General features: G+C 39.9%; 1 pseudogene; it reads right to left on the reverse strand.

The window, feature by feature from the left end:
* Positions 1-2145: 2145 nt before the first annotated feature.
* LOC134627189 (N-acetyllactosaminide alpha-1,3-galactosyltransferase-like) lies at positions 2146-21207 on the reverse strand (annotated as a pseudogene).
* Between the last annotated feature and the right edge of the window lie 4221 nt (positions 21208-25428).

Here is a 25428-nt window from a genome sequence, read left to right on the forward strand (position 1 = left end):
AAGCATGAAAAAAGTGGTTTTTAGCATTGCTCAGATTTGATATTTTATAATATAAAGTAACATGATAACTGCTGTGAATTTTATATAAAAATGACAGTGCTGAACCCATAGACTTTTAAAGTCTGTATTTATGAAGTGATAAGTTTAAAAAAATTACAATTAAATTTAATAAAATAAAATTTAGTTGTTTATACTTTTAAACAAAAGCCTTTATGGTTAGGTACCATCAGCAAAATACACTCATTAGATCTCCAATTAGCAGAAAACTGTGCAGTGAGGAAACATGAATTGGTGACTGCTTTAAATTTGGTTAAGTTACAGACACTATACATATAAAAGGATGTCTGTTCAAAGGCGATGGCTGCCCAATGAGATTTAGCCAATGACAACAAAGGCCTGTGGAAGTTTGACCACACTACACACTATTAGGCACTTGAGTTCAGGTTGTGTTTTTCATTACTTTTATATAAGTTTAAGTTTAAGCTGCATCTTCACCACTTGCAGGTCAAACTTAATGTTAGACAAAGCATCACCCAGAGTATCCTGAAGTTCTTTTTTAAAAATATTGGTGATATCTTTCCTCAGCGAAGCCAGCAACCCGACCTTGAGAGCTTCAATATCAGGATTAGCTTGGCACGAGGGGGGCTTTGCAGGAGAGGATGGCTCACTTGAGGATGTGGTCACAGTTTGCAAACTAGGCCTCAGTTGTGTTTGAATAGTACTGCGGGTTTTAATATTTTTTGCTGCCATTTTACGCAGGCCCGAGTAAAACCTCTCAACACAACAAACTACAGACTAAAACAGGACTAGAATTATGGCCAAAAAGCGTGAATGAATAACAATTTAATCGAAATCGTTGGGAGCTTCCAAACTCCCGTCCTACTCCATCAAAGCTCAACTGGAAGTCCCCAGGGGATCAACAATATATCTTATAAATTTATAATGGTAGTTGAATCTGTGATTTGATTTGGCAAAACAAGCAAACTAAAAAATTCAGCATATTTGGCCTAGTGATAGCCACCGCCACCTATGACATTTTCTTGTCATTTCTTTTCTTAATGCTAATTTTTGTTTACTACTTTTCAATTTGCTCTTTTCAACCATCCATTTTCCTCTGCTTGTCCGATTTAGGGTCAACGGGGGGTGGCAGACACCCACTCACACTCTTAATCTATGATTAATCACAGATTAACCTAACCCCACTAAGTGCATGTCTTTGAACTGTGGGAGGAAGCTGGAGTACCCACAGAGAACCCACGCAACCATAGAGACAACATGCAAACTCCACACAGAAAGGATTTAAACCCGGGATCTTCATTCTGTGAGGCAACAGTGCTTCACACCATGCCACTTGAAGCCAATTTATGTAAATCAGGGATGTCAAACTTTATGTCCCTGATTTTGACATAAATCAGGGACATCATGCCCCAAATACAGCACACTTTTACCTTGTGGACCAGACCAGGGAAACTCCTGTTTCTATCACTATACAGACATTTAACTACAGTTCCCTGAGAAGTCTTAATATACAGAAAAGATGCACAATTTTAACTGTAAGTCTCAGTTTTTCTACATAATAAATGTAAAAAAAGAAAAAAAAGTTCTGGTAGCTCATTGACTAAACAACTGTTTGAGTAGATATTTCTACACTAAGTAGTGAACACAACAACGTTCGGTTATTTGACTACTGATCAATTGTTTTTCCTTTGTGCAGTATCAATAGCAGTGGGAGATGTCTTTATCAATAGAAAAAGTATGGGTGCCAGGGTCAGCCTTATGTTTGACATGCCTGATGTAAATAATAAAAATGGTTTTTCATGCCTGAGCATTTAGATTTTCCTGAGTTTAATCTTTAGAAAAGGAAGATGAGTTGCTCCCCCAACCCACTTTTCTGCATGAAGGCTAGTTTTGGCTGCAGGTGGTAGTGGGGGGCAACCTTAGGGGGTAGCTCCACATGTATTAATTTGGAAGATTCATTTTATTTATTTGTTTAGGAATCTGAAAATCTTTCACTGGTTGGTGAATGTGTTAACCAATATACTATAGAGCCACTAGCCCACTTAACAGATAATAACCCAATATAAAATCAACAACAAGCTTGCACTTCTCTCACATAGGGGTTCTAATTTTAATTTCCTGGCCACTCTACTCATTACGAAGTGTGTCATAGTGTTTTGGTGCCCACATTAGGCGGGTGACAAGTATATCACGCTTGTCCCAAATGCTCTGGTCCCAGCAGTACTCTGGAGAGAGCAGCCTGCTTGGTTTATGAATCCAAAAGTACTTGTTTAGATGGCTCTCATCATGCCACAGAGCTTCCACATTATTTAGTTTATCCTCTATGATGCCCAGATAACAAGCATCTACCAAATGCTTTACATTTTGCCACAGTCCTCCAAAGATAGCAGCATGGTAGTAGAAATCTCCAGTTTCCATGAAGGCTTTAGATTTGGGGTTTCTGTCATAGGTAAACCGGGCTTTTGGTAATTTATAATAGTGGGCATGGAGCAATGCCACAGAATCACCCAGTGCCTCAGACCCAAATCTGCCCTTAAACTCCTGATCCACATCAAAACAGAAGACATAATGAAATTTGTGACGAATTTCTGACTCTATTGTTTCTGATATTGTTCTCATTCGCATCATAGAGATGTCCTGCCACCTGGTGTGCTTTTCAACTTGGACAATCTTTATATTTCGCTGAGAAGCAAGTGTGATGTTTGGTACTTTTTCTGGTGAATCTGTGAACACGTAATACGTCACTGGTAATCCCAACATAAAATGTTGTTCTGCTGAGGTGAGGAAAGTCTTGAGGTAGGCATCCAGGTACCTTAATGAGAAACTCAGAGAAAAACAAATGAGGTGTTTTTAACGAGAACCCATAAAACAATTATGCTATCATGGTTTTTTTTCTTGCATGAGCTTTATTGTCACACAAGTAATTTCTTGTAGTCTGAGCCAAAGTAAGATGTCCCCCTTTTAAACAAATAGACGTAAAGTAGGTAAAATAGGGTTAGATAAGAACCTACTCAGCAAGTGACAGCTGTAATTTATTAAAAATGCCTAATAAATATAGGCATTATAATATATATATATATATATATATATATATATATATATATATATATATATATATATATATATATATATATAATAACCCCTTTAGTACATCAGCAAGAAAAACTTTGAGGATGGAAAGGAGACAGCAGCTCTGGCCATAAAACTGTCATGCTAAAGAGGTGCAAGCTCATTCAGCACTTTTAGATTACTATTAATGAGAATGTTTGAATGTACCACGTTTAACAAGATGTTTTGTCAACACACAACCTTTATTTTTCATTCATATTTTAATTCTCCCTGTAGATATTGACTGTTAACCATGTTCAAGCCTTTTAATTCAGCAGATTTTTTTGTTATTAATATTTACTTTACACTTTTTTTTCAGCTGTCCTCACAGGAGAGCCACTGCAGACATATGCTTTATAGAATATGATGCTGAACATTAAAAAGCATATAAAGTATGTAAAATGAGCTCAGTCTTAAACAAATAGAGCAACAATATTAATCCAGGTGACATTGATGGGGGACATTTCCTGCAAATTCATTGATTTTACTTTGATACTTTATGCTTTTTAGGCGTTGTTGTAATATTTTGCTGATTATTTTCCTAAAAGAAGGGTTTGAAAAATTTCAGCTAATGGTATATAATAGTAAATCATTTTTGGTGATATAGTAGATATTTATTCAACTAAAGAGGTAATAATATTTACAATTCTTCAGCTAGAAAGGAGTTCAGAAAGGAGAGGATGACAAGTTGAGTGCAGACTGGCAGCCTGAATGCTATGTTTTCATCTCATACATGTATCTTATTAATTTGATAACAAGGTAGTGGAGGAAGTTGTTTCTGTCTGCAGATGTATAGGGTGGTTGGTACATTTGCTTGCTAGGCAAATGTGTAATTCACTATACAATGGGGCCATTGCGTTTGAGGAAATATCCTGCTTTCAGTATCTTAGCAACTATGAATTATGCAAAATTTGTGATGTTATCATACATACATACAATGTATTCCAACAGCAAAAACATAAAATTATAAGTCTTAACTTAGCCTTTGAATTAATGTCCCATTACATGCTAATTTTCATTTACATTTTATGTGTCCCAGCTTTTTTGGAATTGAATCGAACAGTTCTCTCTATACTAGTTGTCCATACTAGGTGATTACTGTCATAAACATAAATACAGTCTGCTTGTCACTTTTGGCAGCTAGAAGGCAATACTCTACAATATGCAGGAAAAAGACACTACTTCTTCCTCATGTTCTGGAAAAACCAACCTTCCTACAGCAAACACAGTAAGAGCCACAGATGAATTTTTTGTCAGCGTGCCTTTGGTCATAAAGAATGGAGTCAAACATCCCCTCCCAGATGATGGGAGCTTTCCAGGATGTGAATGTCTGAACCAATGATCTGGCCCTGAGTGAAATTAAAAATAAATGTTGACATACAGTTAGGGTCCCGGATTTTATACTGCCAAATGTTTAGACTAAAAACATACACACATTCTGTTTTTTTTCCTCTCTTCACAGTTTTTCCCCGCTCATCTGTTCCCCATTTACCCATCCTTCTACCTCTTCCAGTTTATTTTTTGTATGTCTCCCAATAAGAGTGTGCGACAGTTGTAGTCTGTGTTTTTTGTTATCTGTGCGCTCCACATTTACAAGTGTGAAAGATTTACACTGGGCCTCACCCTAAATGCTTAATACCACTTCCTTGTTTGAAGGAAGACAGCAAACCAGCACTGTGTTTTGTTTTGTTTTTGTCAGACTCCAGTACACTACAGATTAGAATAGCTATTTCCCCTCATCAGGAGCACTAACAAAAAACGAAATTATGAATCTTCTATTTTGCCTTATATATATATATATATTTAAATTCACCGTCATTAATTTACTTATTTTGAGTTCTACTCTATTTTGAGTTCTACTCAAAATAAGTTCATGGTGGTAATACTACCACCATGAACCATGATAACAGGGTTCTTGCTGATCGGAGCTGGCTTGGCCCTGGCTTATCGTAGAATTAAGGAAGCGGAACCGGCTGTTCAAACCCCCACAAGGCTGCCCGCTGGGATTGAAACGATGGGACGAGGCGTGAGTTTCTCAAAATGGGCTCATTGAGTGCAGCACGGATAAGATCTTGGAGAAGCTTACGGCTGCCGTGAATACTCAGAATAAGGCCTCTGAGTGCAAACTGGATTACATCTTGGAGGGGCTCGCTCGGAATAACACCTTTGAGAGCAAATTGGATCACATCTTGGAGAAGCTCACTGCGGTCGTGAGTTCTCAGAAATCGGCTCTTTGAGCACAAGAATGACAACATCACGGAGTGTAAGTTTGATAACATCATGGAGAAGCTCACGGCTCTCCAACGGGAGATTGAGAGACCAGTGTCGGACTGTTAAAACAGCTTTGAAATGTTGGAAAAGACAGCTCTCTCATTTTTCTACTAAATAATTTGTTGGTACTGGTTGGTAGACAGAATCACACCTTAAAGAAAAGAAAGAATCTAAATTAAACAGAGCACTTCCCTTTTGTTCAAATAATAGATTGTTTTACTATTGCAACAAATTGCAACCAAAGTTCAAAAATTGGAATTAGGTTACATTTTTAAAAAAGAGAGAGAAAAGAAATAAATTTGCTAATAAGTCCATAGGTTTAACACTGAAAAATAACACTTGTGGAACAGAAAGTAATCCCTAAAATGTGGGCACAGAGACTTGCATAATATGCATATTTATAAAGCACTTTTTCTTAATAAACATTTTGTGGAAATACAGTCGTCCTTTGTCATCATGCAGTAAAATACAAAAAAGTATAAATTACCTTTGTGGATAAAAAATTCACAGATTAACTGGATTGAATCTCTGAGGGAAATGTTGCATTGTGTCTTGTGAAGTAATACCCAGGAAATAAATTAACACTGCCACATAAATCTTACCCACATGTGACCAGAAATGTTAGGGGTGGAGACAAAGTAGAGGATGACACAGGCACTGCTGTTGCACCTTTGGTATGGTCCACACAGGCAAACAGCACTGTGCAAAAGCCTTGACGCACCTCTTATTTCTTTAGATCAGGGGTGTCAAACTCAATTGCACAGGGGGCCAAAACTCAAGGCACACTTTAGGTCGCGGGCAAAACAAGATAAAGATTTATTGAACACACTAAAACAATGTTTTTTAAACATAAATATGAATACAAACAGACAGGAATATTATTCCAGAATAAATAAACTTTAAAAAATAAACTTTAACTTTAAATATTTTGCTCTTCATAAAAAATATATCCTGTCAAAATTATGCAAGTTAGAAATATGAACATGCTGCCAAAAACCCCAGAAAAAATAAATTAAAGCATACACAAGGTTCGAGCCGCATGTAGATGGAGCTGGGGCATTGCTTCGGGAATGGAACTAATAAACTATGTGGGCCATTCAGTGTCGTACTTTGAGTGTACCATTATACTGCAGCTCCATCTGAATCTGCACAGGTGCAGTTTCCACTTAAATGGGTTGTGAAGCAGCTCAAAATTCTCTTTTTGTGCTTCAAAGTCACCAAAGCGCAGTGCGCTCAGTTTATCAGCAAAGTGCGTCGACTTGGTTCAACATTACTTGGCAACAGGGAAAGTGAGGCAAGTTGCACTGGTGCATTTGTGACAGCTTCACTTGAAATGCCTTCACCACATCATACATGCCATGTCCATGAACTGACAGATTTCCTTGCTGAGCACCAATGTTCCCTCTAATTTTTCATGTGTCTGAGCGAACACACAAACTCCCTGAGCGGACACTTGGACCACTGTGAGCAACAGCAGACGTGTCACTGTGGTCACGCCAGCATCTAATCCATCCAAGTTACATGGTTTATTAAAATGATCAAATTACAGCATTTACATTTATGCTAGACTACTTTTAATTAACTGCTTTAGCCCACTTACAATGAAAATTAAAAAAACATCTTGTTCATGACCTGTGTAGTATGTAACACTATTGGAAGTAAAAATAACTTGAACTCCAATTTTGACAACACAACTTTATTTTTTTTTATTTTATTTATTTTTTTGCTCTGACTTGTATTATGAGTATGAGTCTGTGGTCTGGGAGAGAGTCCTGTAACTCTCTGTCTGCAAAATACAGTATATAAAGACCAATGTTGGGCAATTAATTATATAGTTACTTCTTCAAAAAAGTATCTGAGTTATGCAAACAACAAAGTTTTTTGCAACTGTTTACCTAAAAATGCAGCCAAGGCGTTTTTTTAAAATAAACATTTCAAACTATTTACAGAACAATCAGGTGTTCTGTATCAAATTTGATGCCACACAAATTATTTGTGCCACTCCAAAAACTAATTTCTGTCCACTATGAGATAAAGGAGAACAACAGCCTGATACCTGCAGGCCTGACAACAGGAGATGTATCACTCCTGTAACACCTGTAACATTCAGCAGTCGCCTCATTGTTCTGACACACACAACAAAACTATAGACTACACTACACAATAACTACACAAGATTTGCGCTAAACGTTGCAAATCTCTCACATCTCAAAACACCGCCGTCACTCCTAAAACTTCCCTCTTCCTAAACATCTAAATGCCATGTTGCCATATCCTTTTTTGATTGGTCCACATGGTACATTTTTCCACCAATAGGAAAGGCTATGGGGGTTGGGAGGGGGGCTGTTTTTGCTCACAGGCGGAGAGTGCTTTCGAGCGTTTTCCTTATAAAACGCCGTTTTTACCGTTTCTTCCCGCAGTAAATATAAACAACGATAGTATTCAGGAAGAAAACCAAACATTGCATATATTTGTATCATAACTCTGGTTTTACGAGGCCTATCAACACAATTTAAAAACTGGTATAAAGTCCACACTTTTTCCGTCAATTGTTCTGTCTGTCCTGCTCACATCTCCAATGGTTGTACACGTTGTCATTAACGTGGCTTCACTCCACATCAGCCACGCCGCTTTGCTAGCTAAAACACCGGTGTTGGCACATAAGGACGCTGTCATACCCTGTTGTTACAAGATCAATATATATTCTTAGTGCTTATTTTCTGATTATATTGTTTTATGTATTTTAATAATAAAGGCTTGTAAAGCAAGGCCACTTTTGACTCATAAACCAAGTGCTTAGCCAGACTGAAAAACAGGAAGTTTAGGGTAGAGCTGCACAAGCATATTACAGTTTTTCTCAGTTGCTTTGGTGCATTTCCCACAACAGAATTAAACTTTGCACAATAGTTAGTTCAACCTCCACAACATGTAGTCGCTTTGGCACAACCTTGTGGCAGTTTCATGTTCATTTCGTCTTTGGACATGAAGCAGTTGAGTAAGTACAAATATCTAAAGAATGGTCACTTTTGACTTGCTATTCATCACTATCTCCTTGCTTTTATCATGAATGTCACAATTATTTATACTTGTACCGGCTGAATAGTCATTGTCCATACAACTAATAGTCTTCATTTCATTGCTTGTGTCAGTGCACTCAAAATTGTTGAACATCTTGTCAAACAATTTGTACACCCATTTTGAAAACCCTATTTTTAAGGAGTTCCCATGAAAATCTCCATAAATTACTTTTCTCAGGTGAACCTTATCTCACACTAATGAAAATTGGTGTGTGTTACTCTTACTTGCAACCAATGAAAAGCCTCTTCTACCCAGTCACAGGTGAATCGCGTTACAGTATCCCCTACTCTACAAGTATATATATAATGTAAACCAAAAGACAGGATTGGCATGAGGTGCATACTGAATCTACAAAACTGCAGAACATGGAACGTCAGCCTTGTGGAAGAGGGGTGAGGATCGGTGGAGGACGAGGACAAAACCGGGTAAGAAGAGGCCAACCACATAGACACGTTCCTGACGAAATCAGGGCAACACTTGTGGATCATGTGATAAACCATGGCCTCACAATGGCCGAGGCTGGTCGAAGGGTGCAGCCAAATGTTGGGAGAACTACTGTAAGTTCTATTATGCAGACATTTCGTCGGGAAAACAGGTGAGCATACTGTAATGTAGTTATTCAGCACAAACTAATTTGCTCTGCACTTTCATAGTCATACAGGAGACTTGCATTCGGACATGACCTTATAGATCTTTACATATAGACGTACTGTAACTGAAGCGCAGACTTGGCCCAGGTGTGGCATAGTGTGCTGTGGTACAATACAGTAATGCTGTAAAGAAAGGAGTTTTGAATGATAGTCCTGTAACAATTACTGTAAGCATGTTTGCGCTTATTTATGTTTGTGTTTTTTCATCTGCATCTCAAAAAGGACTGCCAGACAACCTAGAAGAGGTGGAAGAGGTCCACTTTTGACTCTGCAGCAAGAGGAAAGAATTTGTGCAATGGTGGCTGCAAACAACGCTTTGAGACTGAGAGAAATACAAAGAACTGTCGTAGAAGATGACACCATCTTCAGAAATATTCAGTCAATATCAATTTCCACCATAGACAGAGTCCTCAGACGGAATGAAATGTCCATGAAGCAATTGTACAAAGTACCATTTGAACGGAACAGTGATCGAGTGAAGGAGCTCCGTCACCAGTATGTACAGGTAAAACGTGTTTGCATATGTACCTCTGTTTACTGTAAAAGTTTAGGCCATGTACTGCACTTACATTTATGCATGTTACTGTAATCCTATTTACAATTCACACTGTACAATCTGTTGTGCCAAATGCACCATTACAGACTTTTTTATTCTCATCCTTTGTATAGCGTATCCTGGAATTGGAGGCCAGGGAACCCCTGCACACGTTTGTATATCTTGACAAAGCGGGATTCAATCTCGCAAAAGGCAGACGGCGTGGACGAAATCACATTGGAGAAAGAGCCACCATTGATGTCCCAGGCCAACGAGGAGGAAATATTACAATGTGTGCAGCAATCTCAGAAAATGGCGTTCACACCCATATTCCTCGTATTGGTGCATACAATACACAACACCTGTTGGCTTTTCTGGATGCTCTTTATAGGGACCTAATCCCACAAAATGAAAGGGATGATCCTGGTGACAATCGGACAATGTATGTAGTGGTTTGGGATAATGTTAGCTTCCATCACTCTGCTGTAGTCAGGCAGTGGTTTGCAGCACACGACAGGATGCTTATGGAGTTTCTTCCTCCTTACACTCCATTCCTAAATCCAATTGAGGAGTTTTTCTCTTCCTGGAGGTGGAAGGTATATGACAGGCATCCACATACCCAAATGACCCTGCTAACAGCTATGGATGCAGCTTGTGATGACATCACAGCAGAGTCCTGCAGAGGGTGGATTCGACACTCCAGAAGATACTTTCCCCGATGCATCGATAGAGCTGACATTCGCTGTGATGTTGATGAAAATATGTGGGCAGACAGACGGGAGCGTCTAGATATCAATGATTGATATGCAGCAGTGTCTGTTTTTCAGTTGTTTTTTTTTTTGTTTCAAAACTACTGCAGTAAGGTTTACTGTCTAAGTGAGGTTATGTTTGCTGTAAAATGTTTGATTTACTGTATTTCCCCAGTTGCACAATGCTGTGCACAGTTTCAATTGAATATTATCAGGAGTGCATATGAAGTTTCTTGATTTTCCTTTACAATTTATGGTTTTCTACATGCCATCCATGCTGTCCAGACTTGACATGTCATTGGGAAGCACCTACAAAGAAATCCGTCACAATGAGAACATGTTCAAACCATTTGCTTTTGTGACCAAAGGTGCTGGTGTAATGACTTGTAATTGTGACAGCCCTGACACTTTGATTGATATAAGTACTTGCTTTTGATGAATATATTATCTGTTTTGATTAAGGGACTTGCTTTTGAAGCATTGACTACTTATTTTGAGCAACTGACTTGCTTTTGAACAACTGACTTTTCTTTTTGATGAAGTGACTCACTTTTGCAAGTTATCCACCATGTTTTGCAGTTTGCACTAATTGTTTTGTGAAGAGCCTTAGTAGTGGTGCAGAGATCAATTCTGTTGTGAGAAATGCACCAAAGCAACTGAGAAAAACTGCAATAGAATACAGGAAACCAGACAGAAAAGCGGAACTAGTAACATACAAGGACTTGTTTATATCGAAACTATGTGTGACGTGTGAAGGACCAAAATAACACCTATATGAGACACATTTTTAGCTTCTAATGCTAGAGATTCTGCAACTGGCTTTGGGCTGTGCAGGGCTCTCTCTTCCGGAAGATGATTGAATAAAGAATTATAAATGTTTTGACCACTCCCGAGTCGGGTTTTCTCTGTTCTATCATGGGGATCCAAGAATCGGGTTTAATACTGTCAACGACGTTGATTAGCTGCGTATATACGAATGTGAATCGCATTATTGGCTGGACTATGGGATAAGGTGGCATCGTTCTAATCCCATACGGGAGCAGCCAGTCACTTACTGACTAACACTGCAAAACAGAATTGTTAAAGTATTAATTTTAATTTCAATTCAGGTTAGATTTTTTTTTTGTGCGCAACGCAGATTTTCTGTGCGCAGAGACCGTGCCAGCAGTGCGCAATTGCGCATGAGCGCAGCTTAGAGGGAACATTGCTGAGCACAAAAACTCTATTGGAAAACTTTCCCAAACTCAGCCAACGGACGTCTGTATGATAAGTAATGTCGGCAAACTCTGAATCTATTTCCCACATAAAAGACTGAAATTTACAGTGATTTAAACCTTTAGCTCAGATAAAAATTTACAGTTTGCGTTACAGTGATCACTACATGCTCCATTTTTAGGACTACCACACAGCCTTTCCTGGTGTATGATGCAGTGAGTGATATGCTGTTAACTCACTGGTACAGTTCTCCTCCTGCACATCTTTACTCGCATCCTGCTGACTAGTCCACTTTTTTTTCACCGCACAACACCAGTGCTCCATCTGTTGTAAGTCCAAGAAGGTTGTCCCAGGGCAGTTTCATGTCGGTTACACTTTGACATACGTTTTCAAAAATGTTTTTCCTTTTGTTGTCCCATGCATCGATTTAATGTCCAATATTTCCACTCCACGGATGAAGATGGCCAGCTGTGCAATGGCCATCATGTCTGTACTTTCATCCACAGCAAGAGAGTATGCAATAAAGTTTTTGCTTCTTTCACACAACTGTGTTCTTAAATCAGTGGCCATCTCACAAATCCGATCAGCAATCGTATTTCTCCTCAGGCTCACATTTGCCAAAATCTCAGTTTTGTCTGGACACAAGACGTCGCACACCTTCATCATGCAGCTCTTCAGGGTGGTAAATGGCCAGGCTGGTTTGTCTATCTCCTCTGCTACAATAAAGCTTGCTTTCACAACAGCTTCACTTTGTGGTTTTGCTCTGGTGAAAAACATCTGCTGAAATGTCAGATTCTTCTTTAGCTCTTCTACCTTCTGTAGTTTCTGCTCTGCATTTAGGTTTTTAAGCTTATCCTGATGTTTTGTCTCGTAGTGGCGTCTTAAATTAAATTCCTTAATTACAGCCACATTAGCTCCACAAATAAGTAATGAAAAGCATCATCATAAGCCATTGTTGTTTCATTCACAAAAAGCTGAAGCTCATTTGCACATGTGTGTGCAATCGGGAGATGTTTGCTTTCATCGTGAATGAATGTTATTTTAGGAGCTGGTTGAAAACCTATGGCTGGAACCTTGCTGCTCCCAAAATGTGACCAGGCCTCAAAGCCTTCACAAATGCCTCTTCATCCTTGGTAAGAGTCCTTTCTCCAAGTGCGTCTCTCAGCTCTTTATCTAAAAACAAAGAAAAAACACCGTTAACCTGGGGACCAATGTTCCCTCTAAGCTGCGCACGTGCGCAATTGCGCACTGCTGGCACGGTCTCTGCGCACAGAAAATCTCTGTTGCGCACAAAAAAAAATCTAACCTGAATTGAAATTAAAATTAATACTTTAACAATTCTGTTTTGCAGTGTTAGTCAGTAAGTGACTGACTGCTCCCGTATGGGTTTAGAACGATGCCACCTTATCCCATAGTCCAGCCAATCACGCGATTCACATTCATGTATATGCGCAGCTAATCAACGTCGTTGACAGGCTATGACAGCGTCCTTATGTGCCGACACCAGAGTTTTGGCTGATGTGGAGTGAAGCCACATTAATGACGTGTACAACCATTGGAGATGTGAGCAGGACAGACGGAACAATTGACGGAAAAAGTGTGGACTTTATACCAGTTTTTAAATTGTGTTGATAGGCCTCGTAAAACCAGAGTTATGATACAAATATATGCAATGTTTGGTTTTCTTCCTGAATACTATGGTTGTTTATATTTACTGCGGCAAGAAACGGTAAAAACAGCGTTTTATAAGGAAAACGCTCGAAAGCACTCTCCGCCTGTGAGCAAAAACAAACCCCACCCCCCTCTTCCTTTCCTATTCGTCCACAAAAGTACCATGTCGACCAATCAAAAAATGACATGGCAACGTGGCATCTAGTTGTTAAGAAACGGGGGGAAGTTTTAGGAGTGACGGCGGTGTTTTGAGATGTGAGAGATTTGCAACGTTTAGCGCAAATCTTGTGTTGTAGTGTGTAGTGTAGTCAATAGTTTTGTTGTGTGTGTCAGAACAATGAGGCGACTGCTGAATGTTACAGGTGTTACAGGAGTGATACATCTCCTGTTGTCAGGCCTGCAGGTATCAGGCTGTTGTTCTCCTTTATCTCATAGTGGACAGAAATTAGTTTTTGGAGTGGCACAAATAATTTGTGTGGCATCAGATTTGATGCAGAACAGCTGATTGTTCTGTAAACAGTGCATTTAAAAAAAAAAAAAAAGCTGCAAAAAACTTTGTTTGCCAAACTCGGTTACTTTTTTGAAGAAGTAACAATATAATTAATTGCCCAGCATTGGTCATTATATACTATATTTTGCAGACAGAGTTACAGGACTCTCTCCCAGACCACAGACTCATAATACAAGTCAGAGCTTTATAAAAAAAAAAAAAAAAAAGAAAGTTGTGTTTTCGAAATTGGAGTTCAAGTTATTTTTACTTCCAATAGTGTTAACATACTACACAGGTCAATGACTAGATTTTTTTAAATTTTCATTGTAAGTGGGCTAAAGCAGTTAATTAAAAGTAGTCTAACATAAATGTAAATGCTGTAATTTGATTATATTAATAAACCATGTCACTTGGATGGATTAGATGCTGGCGTGACCACAGTGCACACGTCTGATGTCGCTCACAGTGGTCCAAGGGTTCGCTCAGGGAGTTTGTGTGTTCGCTCAGATACATGAAAAATTAGAGGGAACATTGCTGGGGACTCTAAGGCTACGTTCACACTGCAGGCGAAAGCGCATCAAATCCATTTTTTTTACCCTATGCGACCCATATCCGATCATGGTATGACAGTGTGAACGGCACAAATCCAATATTTTCAAATCCGATCTGGGTCACTTTCGTATGTGGAACTGAATCCGATACATATCCGATGTTTTAGAAAGCGACTGCTGTTTGAATGGTCAAGTCGCATTAAATCCGTCTTTTACGTCACTGACACAAGACAGATGCCAATTATCAGCTCTGGAGAAGCACTCCATTAGACATCACGAACGCTTCCTGGCCATCCAGTGTAGATGTCAGTGAAACTGTTGGGAAGACAGCGAGAAACGTGAACATTTTATTTGTACTGTATAATCTGCAGATTCTGACAGAAATCTGCAACTATCCTTTGAAGCACCGCTCCTCTCTAAAACAGCAATAAGGATAATTGTTAGGTTATTTACATTATTGTGTAAATAACAAAATAACTTATAGCAAAAATTGGGAAACGTAAAGTCCGAAGTCTTTATATTAAGGGCCATCAGTCAAACAATATTGTTTGCTCTGGGTCTAAACAGAGCGCGTTGTGTGTGACGTCTTCTTTTGTGCATGCGGGCCGCTTTGAGGGTTTACACTAGAGCGCGTTTGCTGTCGCATTTTATTTGTAGTGTGAATGAGCAGACAAAAAAAAAATCGGATTTGATCAGAAAATCGGAATTGAGCATTAAGACCTGCAGTGTGAATGTAGCCTAAGACACACGGGTTTACCAGCAATGTCTGTAAACATATATTCAGTCTCCCACCGGTGCTGAAAGGCTCTGTTTTCAGAATCAACTTTTCTCTTCGCCATTGTGAGTGGCTAGCTTTGCAATAACAGAAGTTTGACTTGATTGACACGGGAATGTTCCCAGGTAGACTAGCGTTCAGCAAGGAGGCTGCAGCGCTGCATTATGGGATCTGTTGTTTGTGTGTTATTAGCACCTCATATCGCTGGGCCATGCATAACAATAATAATAAATCTATATAAAATGATCTTGCGGGCCGGATATAAATGTACGCCGGTCCCGATGTGACCCGCAGGCCTTGAGTTTGACACATGTGCTTTAGATTTTGCTGCCAAGCAGCCAGACCTTCTTGTACTTTTGTTTTTAAATGGTCCTTTAACCTCCTAAGACCCGAACTCTTCCACGGCATGCATTTTTAATTTCTCTTTGATATTTGGGCATATTGGGGCCCGATAAATGTAAAAACAAAGAATTACCAGATTTTTTTTTAACCTTATTTTTGTTTTTATGAAAAATCAGAGCCACATATGAGGATATTCGTTTAAAATTTTGATTGAACAGTAGCAGTATAATGTCCTCGTAAATGGATATCAGGCCCTTGAAGAGCAAAATTTAGTATTTTGGTCTAAATAACCCAAAATGTGATGTCCACATATGTGGACCCCAGGTCGTAGGAGGTAAAGCAAGGGTTCTTCTGGCTTTCTGGAGGTCTTTAAAATTTTGCAGCCTTTTCATTTCTTTTCAGTTTAATTCTTGTGCTTGGGCATTTGCACTGGGGACCTTAGCATAGGAAAGTAAATAAGCAAAAAATGATGATGCGTCCCAAAATACATAAGAACTAAACTGAAACTCGGGATCAAATACAGTCAGATAAAGCATTCCACAACTGTTGTTTACACCTTTGATCTCCTCCAAGTAAAGAGTTTACAATCCCTTATCACCTCTTACATGGTCATCTAAAGATTGCTCTTTGACTCTTACCCCCTCAAAGACAACCAAAAGACTTCACCACCTGTGGAATTCTCCCCCACTAACTTCCTCAGGAGGCCTAGCTGTGTGAGCAATACAGTTAAAGCTGAATGCTCCTCACTTCCCAAGATCCTCTGAAGCCTGCAGTCTCAGTTTGGAGTTCCCACCTTGGTTCATGGTCCACAAGCTCATCTGAACCTAGGATGTCGCTGTCATCTCCTGCTCCTGCAATGTCATATATAACACACCTGATATACACAGAAAGTTGCAACTAAAAGGTTTTGGTTCACGGTCCACAAGGACCACAATCAGTGACAAGTCAGTCAAACTTTGTCCCATTTATTAGTCCAGTCAGTCTATTGCTGATAAGCAGAGCCTCTCGTGCAGCATACTTAATTTTCCACTCCCAGCAATATGTCGTCATTTCAAAAAGAGAAAAATAATTCTTCATGATTTTGGAACGGATTAACTCGCTGAATTCTTTTAGACAAAGGGACGTACCATCTGATTGTGTGCCACATAGGTGACTTAATCCAGAGCCCATTGTAATCTGAAGAAGCTCACTTTGTGATTTTTTCAGTAGGATATTTTATAGCGCTTTTAATTCCAATTTTGCAGGCCTGCTTAAAAGGAGAGCAGATTATTAACCAAACTGTCATGCCCTGGAGGGAAGAAACCGGACAAGTTTTTTAAGTGCACTGTAAAAAATAAAAATAAGAAGGCCTGGTTTAGGACATGGCCAAGGATAATTTTTTCTTTGAAAGATAAAACAAACTTAGTACCGAAAAAATGCATTAGCCAGATAAATCCTAAAAAACTATCATCCACCAGTCACACAGTTCACACAACACTAATGTTCTATTAGTGGCAAAACCTCCCCCACACATCAGAAACAAGAAACTCAAAAATCTATTAAGAGTCTCCACTCGTTTAACCCCTCTGCAGCATTCTGTTTACCCCTGCTATAATTCAGTCATCTTCCCCTAATATAATAACAGTCCACTCGTTTATATAACACTTTTCAACCCACTAAGTGAACTGGACGAGATGATAATAACAGAAAAGCATGCTTAAAATATTATCTGATCTTCACAAGCTGCCTTTCATGTGTGTATGTGCTAGTAGGACTGATGCATGTGTGTCATTTGCAAGCAAGCAAGCAAGCAATTTATTTATATAGCACTTTCAGATCAGCCACCAGCTGAACACAAAGTGCTGTACACTTGACATGCCAAAAATGATACATTGAACATGTTAAAAAATAAGAAAAATAATAATAATAATATAAAATAAATAAAATATATATATAAAAAAATGGTTATTAAAATGACATTTAAAATAATAAAATTAACACAAATAGCAAAAACAATAATAAAATAGTATAAAAAATGATGATGAGAATTACATTTAAAACAATAAAATCAGCACATTAGATTAAAACAATAAAATCAGTAATATCAGGGTCAGACTGTGTCATAAGCCAAGGAGTAAAAATGGGTTTTAAGACGTGTTTTAAAAGTGGACAGTGAAGGGGCCTCTCTAATGTGCTGGGAAAGATTGTTCCACAGATTAGGAGCAGCAATAGAGAAGGCCCTGTCCCCTCTGAGCTTTCTCTTGGACCTGGGTACCTCCAGGAGCAGCTTGTCAGCTGACCTGAGAGACCTGGGGGGTGAGTAAGGATGCAGAAGCTCAGAGAGGTAAGTTGGGGCAAGACCATTTAAACATTTAAACACAAACATGAGAATTTTAAAATGAACTCTAAGATATACAGGCAGCCAATGGAGTGAAGCCAGGATGGGAGTTATGTGCTCTCTTTTACGAGTTCTGGTTAAAAGTCGTGCAGCAGAATTTTGGACCAGCTGCAGACGAGAGAGAAGATGCTGACTAACTCCACAATATAGTACATTACAGTAATCTAAACGACATGAAATAAAAGCATGGATTACCATTTCAAGATGCGGCCTGGATAAAATAGGTCTTATCTTTGCCAAGCGCCTTAGATGATAAAAACTGGACTTGACAGTAGCCCTAATTTGACTGTCTAATTTAAAATCACTGTCCATCTTAAAACCCAGGTTTGTAAAAACAGATTTAAAATACTCTGCCAGGGGTCCCAAATCAATAGCGGAGGGTTCACAAGGTCCACTAGGACCAAACAGAATCACCTCAGTTTTGCTTGAATTACAACTTAGAAAGTTTAGGGACATCCAAGATTTAATGTCTTCTAGACATGCTAGAAGTGGCTTAATAGAGAAGGCCTCTTTCTGCTTCAGAGGCAGATAAATCTGACAGTCGTCAGCATAGCAGTGGAAGGATATTCCATGCCTTCTGAGGATGGTTCCCAGGGGCTGTAAATATAATGAAAAAAGCAGAGGCCCTAAAATTGAGCCCTGCGGGACCCCAGACTGAAAAGTGGCAGAGGAAGACTCATACCCTAAAAAGCTAACACTAAAAGTTCTGTCACAAAGATAAGACCTAAACCATTTTAAAGCAGTACCACGAATGCCTGCAAGATGGTGCAAGCGAGACAGTAAAATGTTGTGGTCTACAGTGTCAAAGGCAGCTGTTAGGTCAAGGAGGACAAGAACAACATGATTACCAGAATCACAGGAAAGGAGAATATCATTAAAAACCTTTAAGAGTGCTGACTCTGTGCTATGAAAGTTTTTAAAACCTGATTGAAAGACCTCCAGGATACCATTCTCATTTAAAAAATCCATCAATTGGCAATGTACAATTTTCTCTAAGATTTTAGACATAAAAGACAACTTGGAGATAGGTCTGTAGTTAGCCAATACAGTGTGGTCCAGGGCAGGTTTCTTAAGCAAGGGCTGTACTACCGCATGCTTAAAATTAGCAGGGACTACACCAGATATTAAACTGCTGTTTATAACACTAAGAACAGCCTGGCCTATGCTAGGAAAAATCTCCTTAAAAAATTGTGGTGGGACAGGATCATTTGGGGAACCAGAGGGCCTCAGGTGGCCGACCACATCCTCTAAATAAGAAAGAGACACAGGCTCAAACTGGTTAAAAACAGCAGAGCAAGGGATCGAGACAGAGGGGTCAGACTCAGGGGAAGAAATGAGAGCCCGCGTGGTTGCAACCTTCTCAATGAAAAAACACATAAAATCATTAGACAGTTTATGAGAAGCCTCCAAACAGCCACTTTGTGGAGCATTTAAGACTGAGTCAATAGATTTAAATAACACACGTGGATTGTGACTGTTGGAGGAAATGATCTTAGAGAAGTATTTTATTTTAGCCTCTTTGACTGTATCCTGATAGAGGCGCCAGCAGTCCTTTAGGATTTGAAGAGACACCTGCAGTTTGTCCCTCTTCCATCTGCGTTCAGCTCTACGACACTCCCTCTAATATCCACCATGTTAGTGTAGAGGCTTATAAGTAACATTGCATTCACATTTGTCTTTCTTTAAATATAGGAATTAATTTACAGGACAATAAATAACTGGTTTTGGTTTAGAGTTAATTCATATATCCACATAACACTGCATTCTAAAATAAGTGCGCACATTTTAGTTTACACTGTTATGTATGATTAATCTTTTGTTTTCTGAGTTACCTTAGTTGCAGCTGCTCCAGTCCCTTGATTAAGGAGCCAAGAGGTGGAAAAGGGGCGGAGCGAGCTTTAAAGGAAGACTGCAAATTGGTTCATGCCATAACTCGGGACCATGGGGGGGAATTGGAGTTCATTATGTTTGGTTTCAGTTAGGTTTTGTGTGTTTTACCCCTTTGTATTTTTGTGGGCTGATCAGCCACTATTTAAGTTTCCCCTTTGTCTCGTTAAGTCAGGTCAGTTTGTTTGAGTTATCAGTAGTGTTGTCAATTTTGAGTAGAGTTCTGTTATTTTGACCTCTTTTATGGGCCCAAGATTTTGATTCTTTTTGCATGATTTAACCAATTATGTTTTTTTGGGTTAAATAAAAAATCATTTCTTTGGACTTTAACCTGTGCCTAAGTTTCCTTCACTGCTCGGTCCATCACATCCAGAATAGTAAGGCAAGAATATTGAAACCAGGAGCTGAGGTTCTCTGTGTCCAAGGGAGTACGATCGGCGGGGATAGACAGCTGGTTAAAAGCAGTTGAGAACTGGGCAGCAGTAAAAGGGTTAATAATCCGACAGCGGCGAACAGGAGCGCTGGTTTGAACTGTGGTGCGTGAAAACAGCATCAAATAATACAGCCATATGGTCAGAGAAAGCAGTGTCAGTCACTTCCACATTAGACACAGGTAGACTGTGTGACAAGACCAGGTCTAGTGTGTGTCCGTGTTCATGTGTGGGACCAGGTACGGACTGGACCAGATTAAAAGAGTCAATGAGGCTTGAAAACTCCTTCACCAGAGGTTTATCAGGGCAACAGACATGGATATTAAAATCTCCCACAATAAGAACATGATCGTAGTTGGGCATAATCCCAGCTAGAAATTCTGAAAAGTCATTTTTGAAATTCTTATTGTATTTAAGGGGACGATAAATAACAGCAAAGAGCACAGAGTTAGAGCGATTAACTTCAAAACACGTGAGCTCAAAGCTGGAAAACGAGGGCTGTAAAACACACTGTTTACATTTAAAATCCTTTTTAAAAACAACCGCCGTACCTCCTCCTCTCCCTGATGTCCTTGGTGTGTTAAAATAGGAACAACCCGCTGGTAAAAGTTCAGATAAAGTACTGGACTCACCAGTATTAAGCCAAGTCTCCGTGACACACATGAAGTCTAGTTTCCAGGAGATGAATGACTCATTCAGAATAAAAGATTTGTTCACCAGCGATCTGGCGTTTACCAGCCCAATCCTGACAGGACCCGGGGATGAGGTAAAAGCCCCAGCAGCACAGGTAGTCCGACACAGCGGCCTCAGATTGCGGAGGTTCGCCCGGCGCACGTTGAGCCGAGGAGGACAGGGGTTACGGAGGAGCGGCGCGTCATCCTGGCAGACCACGGGGATGAGGCAGGAATCCACGGGGTCCAGGAAACGTCGGTGCACAAAAACTCCAGGAAATAATCTCTGTATTCCTTTGACAGTAGTGGGATGGTGCGCTAAAGAGATCTTGAGTTTAACCCGCCGACCACTGCGCCTACCCCGACGTCTTCGCCGGGGAGGTAGCATGACTGCACGGCATAGGCAAGTTGGGATATGTGACTGCAGCGGACACCATGAATTCTGACCTCCGTTAGAAAATGCAGCTGTATTTTGTCCAAAACTTCGGAGGTTCAGAAGCGATTGGCGATCGTACACCAGTAATGACCCAATTTCTTGAGTGACACACGACAGGAGCAATATAAAAACAAACAAAACTGACAGCGACAGACGAGCAGCCACGTACACCGGCGCCATCTTAATTTGCATTTACTTTTCCCCTGTTGTGGCGCTCCAGACACTTTAGGCAGTCCATTTTTCTCCCCAGATTCCTTAACCCAATTTCACCCCCACACTAAAACAACAGCCTTCCTCCACTTGTCCTCCTCCCTCTTTTTTCATTGTATTTTCCTGATGTTCACGGACATCATCCGCTTTAATTCCCTTCTTTCAAACATCTCTTTCCCTCAGCTGCTTGCTGGATCCAGCCTCCATTTTCATTCAGAGCGTCCTCTGCAATCGCCTTCTTCCCTTCCTGGCAGAGAAGTGCTAAAATACCGTCACTCCACGCACTGTAGTACGCAGAAATGGTTATCCATCGTGGTCTCGAACCACTGACTGTCCCTGTGGACCAAACCAGAATCCTAGGATTTACCCCATCAGGGACTCGAACCCTGGAGTCGGTAGGCAGTCCACTTGATCAGACACAAAACTCTCCATGACTGTATATAAGTTAGCTACAGCTCACCCATTGTTATGACACAATACCAGTGGACCTCAGAAGCAGAACACACAGACACGTTTGAATAGGGTGCAGTGGTTTTATTTACAGTGACAAAAACAACACAATTCTGGGGTGTGAGGGGAGTGCTTGAAGGAGAGCAGAGATTAGTGCTAGTATACAGGGAAGCGAAAAAGACGACAGTATGAGGGTTAGAGAGCTTCCTTGTCATGAACTGATTACCAGCTCGGGCTGGGGTGATGAGAAGCTGGAGGAAGTGACAGCCCAGCTACAGCACAGTCTCTTCCCCCATCCTCAAAGACAACCAAAAGACTTCACCACCTGTGGAATTCTCCTCCACTAACTTCCTCAGGATGCCTAGCTGTGGGTGAGCAATAAATTTAAAGCTGAATGCTCCCCACTTCCCAAGATACAATCACCAGGCCCCACCATCAAACTGTGTGCAGTAAACTGTGAAACAGGCATACCAACCCAAACCCAGGGATCCAACAAAAAGGTGAAGACATACATGTAGAGTGCAGGCATACGGCACAAATGTTTTAATCTGATACAAATGATCTTGAACGAAATAGTGGACACGGATCTAATTACCACATTGTACTAATGTGCTTGTGTTTCTGTATTTTTAGACCAGAGAAAGTAAAGCTACTCTAAACTTCCAAATGCCTGAAATGAAGGCATTTATGTGGCACTGGCTTTCAGATGGAAATCAGCTATTAACTAGAGAATTTTCACTTCTTTCATTGGCAGATAATTTCACTTATTTCAAGGTAAAATATCTTGTATTTAGTGAAAAAAATCTGCCAATGAAACAAGTGAAAATTCTCTCATTTTTGTCTCGCTTCAAGATTCACTGTCTTGAAACAAGTTCCTATATCTTACTGGAATGTTGCTTTGTAGCTGATTTGTCTTAGTCTAAGTGTAGTCTTGACTAGAAATAAGACAAATATACTTGGTAAGATTTTGAGTTTTTGCAGTGAAACGAACACTGCGGCTTCACTGATAGTTAAAAACTGTCTAAATTCTTTCATCTTTAATAAAATGATCAGCGTTGCTGCTTTACCAGGTGTAACAATTAAGTTTAACATCCAGGCATCCATGAAAACAGAATTTATTACATTTAACAAAGTTAGAAGTTAGCAGGAAGTTAGCTCGCTAGTTTCCACCTAAACATGATATACCATGTTCTGACTGAGAGATTTTAGAAAAAATTTAAATGGTGATATTTCGTGTCATCAGCCGAGATGCCGCGAAGGGCAAACTGAGCCTCCACGTGCACGAACCACGACGGGGGATCATGAAGCCAAAAGTCCAGCAGCTCAAGTGCCACAGCAAACGCAGCTGCAGCAGGAGGCAGAGGGCTGGCGACCGCTGATTCATCCAGAGCGCAGCCGGTGCCACCATCGGGCTGCAGCATGTTTGAGTCAGGGGTCACCAATGTGGAGGTAAACACAGACGACACGAGAGCTCTCGATTAACACTCCTCATTTATTACTCATCCCGACACAACTGAATACTTTTCCCTCCAAAACACAGCAATAACACTTCCTGAGAACTGGGTGTGAGTAGAGCCCTCCAGTGGTCCACCACACAGCTCTGCTATCACCTCCAACATAAATGAAGACAGAAGACTAAACAGCAATGACTTTTGTAGGGTTACCGAAGTTGGGTAATGATGTCCTACGTGATCGCTAGCGACACAGCTATGTTAGCTTAACATAAGTACAGTGAAGCTGGAGGATGAAGGCTAACTTTTTTCCACTCGATAAAAGTTAACGTGAGGATTAGGGACAAATGCAGTCGCATGGCAGGATGCTATAAACGGACCAAACTTCAGTCAGGAGAACAACTGAGATAGTCCATCCACAATACGAGGTTAGTCATTAATATATTGCAACAACTTGGGAATAGAGCAGCTGTGAGAGAATTTAACATTAATAAATCAATGGTACGGAAGTGTAGGAAGCAAGAAGAATGAGTTGAGTTTGACTTATCTGTTTTGTTTCACTTAATGCACCTTATAATCTGGTGCACCTTATGTATGAAAACAGACCCATTCATCGACAATGTGCCTTATAATCTGGTGTGCCTTATGGTCCGAAAAATACGGTAATACACATGCTGGTCCACTGTGTCCATTTCACGCTTTGCTTCTCCAAAATGTGAAATGGAAATAAACTAAAATCTCTCTCTGTTGTTCCTGCACTTACTACAATTGCTGCATGTGTGTCCTTTTCATGCTTTGGAGAGGCACTGTGTTGCTATTACATGTTTTGCCATGATATCAGTTTGTATAGTGGTTATTAAAATGTGTTCAGAATTTGCAAATTGATGAGTATTCATCTCATAAATCATGCCACCCACATAAGCTCCCTTTATGATATGATATATTGTACACTTTGTTATATATTGTATTATTTAATTTAGCTCAGTCTGTTACTGTTCTTATTGTCTTGGAGCAACAGTAACAGCATTATTTCATTAGGTATTAATAAACTATTCTGATTCTGAAGCCTGTTAAAATGGGGAACATAATGTGTCCAACCTTCCCACAGCAAACACAGAAAGATGGCTTTTGACTGAAAGATTAGGGGCAAACATCCCCTCCCAGATGACAGGTGCTTTCCGAGATGTGGAAATCGGTCTTAATCAACGTATCAAAGCATGGTTTCTGCTTATCAGCTGAAACCTGTAGATGCAGCTTATCAAGCGCTTTCCTCACCAGGTGTTTGCACTCCCCCGCTCTATGCTTCAAATATTTAGTTACTCCTTCACGCCTCCGAGAATGGGAATGGTCCTTATAATAAATGTAGTCTTTTATTTTGTTTGTCGAAGTACATGGGCCTTATCAAAACACGGTTTCTACTTCATTAACTGCAGGTTACAGGCGTAGCATTAGTTTATCTAGCTCTTGTGTCACCAGCTGAAACTTCCAGCCCTTCCTTGCTCTCTCTCTCAGTTATTTAGTTACTTCCTGCCCTCCTTTAATGGTATTGGAACTTGCAACAAATGTAGCCTTTTTGTAGGATTGGAGGTATAAGTGAAAATACCTCCAAAATACCCAGGCAGCCTCCTGGTGTAAGTAGTGTTCAGGAATAGTTCTCCAGGCGTCTTGACGGACAATCAAGACTCCTCTTTGGATGTTGGCTGCCTTTTATTAAGTTCTCTGTAAAGATGCATCGCGCTCCATTAACAATTTCAAATTAAAGTCTGTGGGAAGGTCAGTCCATGACTGATAATGCTACACTGTGTGCTGTTCCACCTAAGAATGCTTTTATGCTAGCCAATCACATTGTTTCCATTTGGTATTGCATGGTGGATCAAAATGAGATGGAATTGTTTTGCATTCATAATTACCTATCACCACCACTATTTTACAGAGAACTGTAATGTTTTGCTGGATTTTTTTCTATTTCTTAAGAACAGTTTATTTCACTGAGTGGCCTCTTACCCATTAGGCTACAGGTGCTTTAGTGCTAACTTTTCTCAGAAAGTTATTTCTGGTCACT

This window comes from Pelmatolapia mariae, linkage group LG1 (genome assembly GCF_036321145.2).
Source record: "Pelmatolapia mariae isolate MD_Pm_ZW linkage group LG1, Pm_UMD_F_2, whole genome shotgun sequence".
Classification (NCBI taxonomy): Eukaryota; Metazoa; Chordata; class Actinopteri; order Cichliformes; family Cichlidae; genus Pelmatolapia; species Pelmatolapia mariae.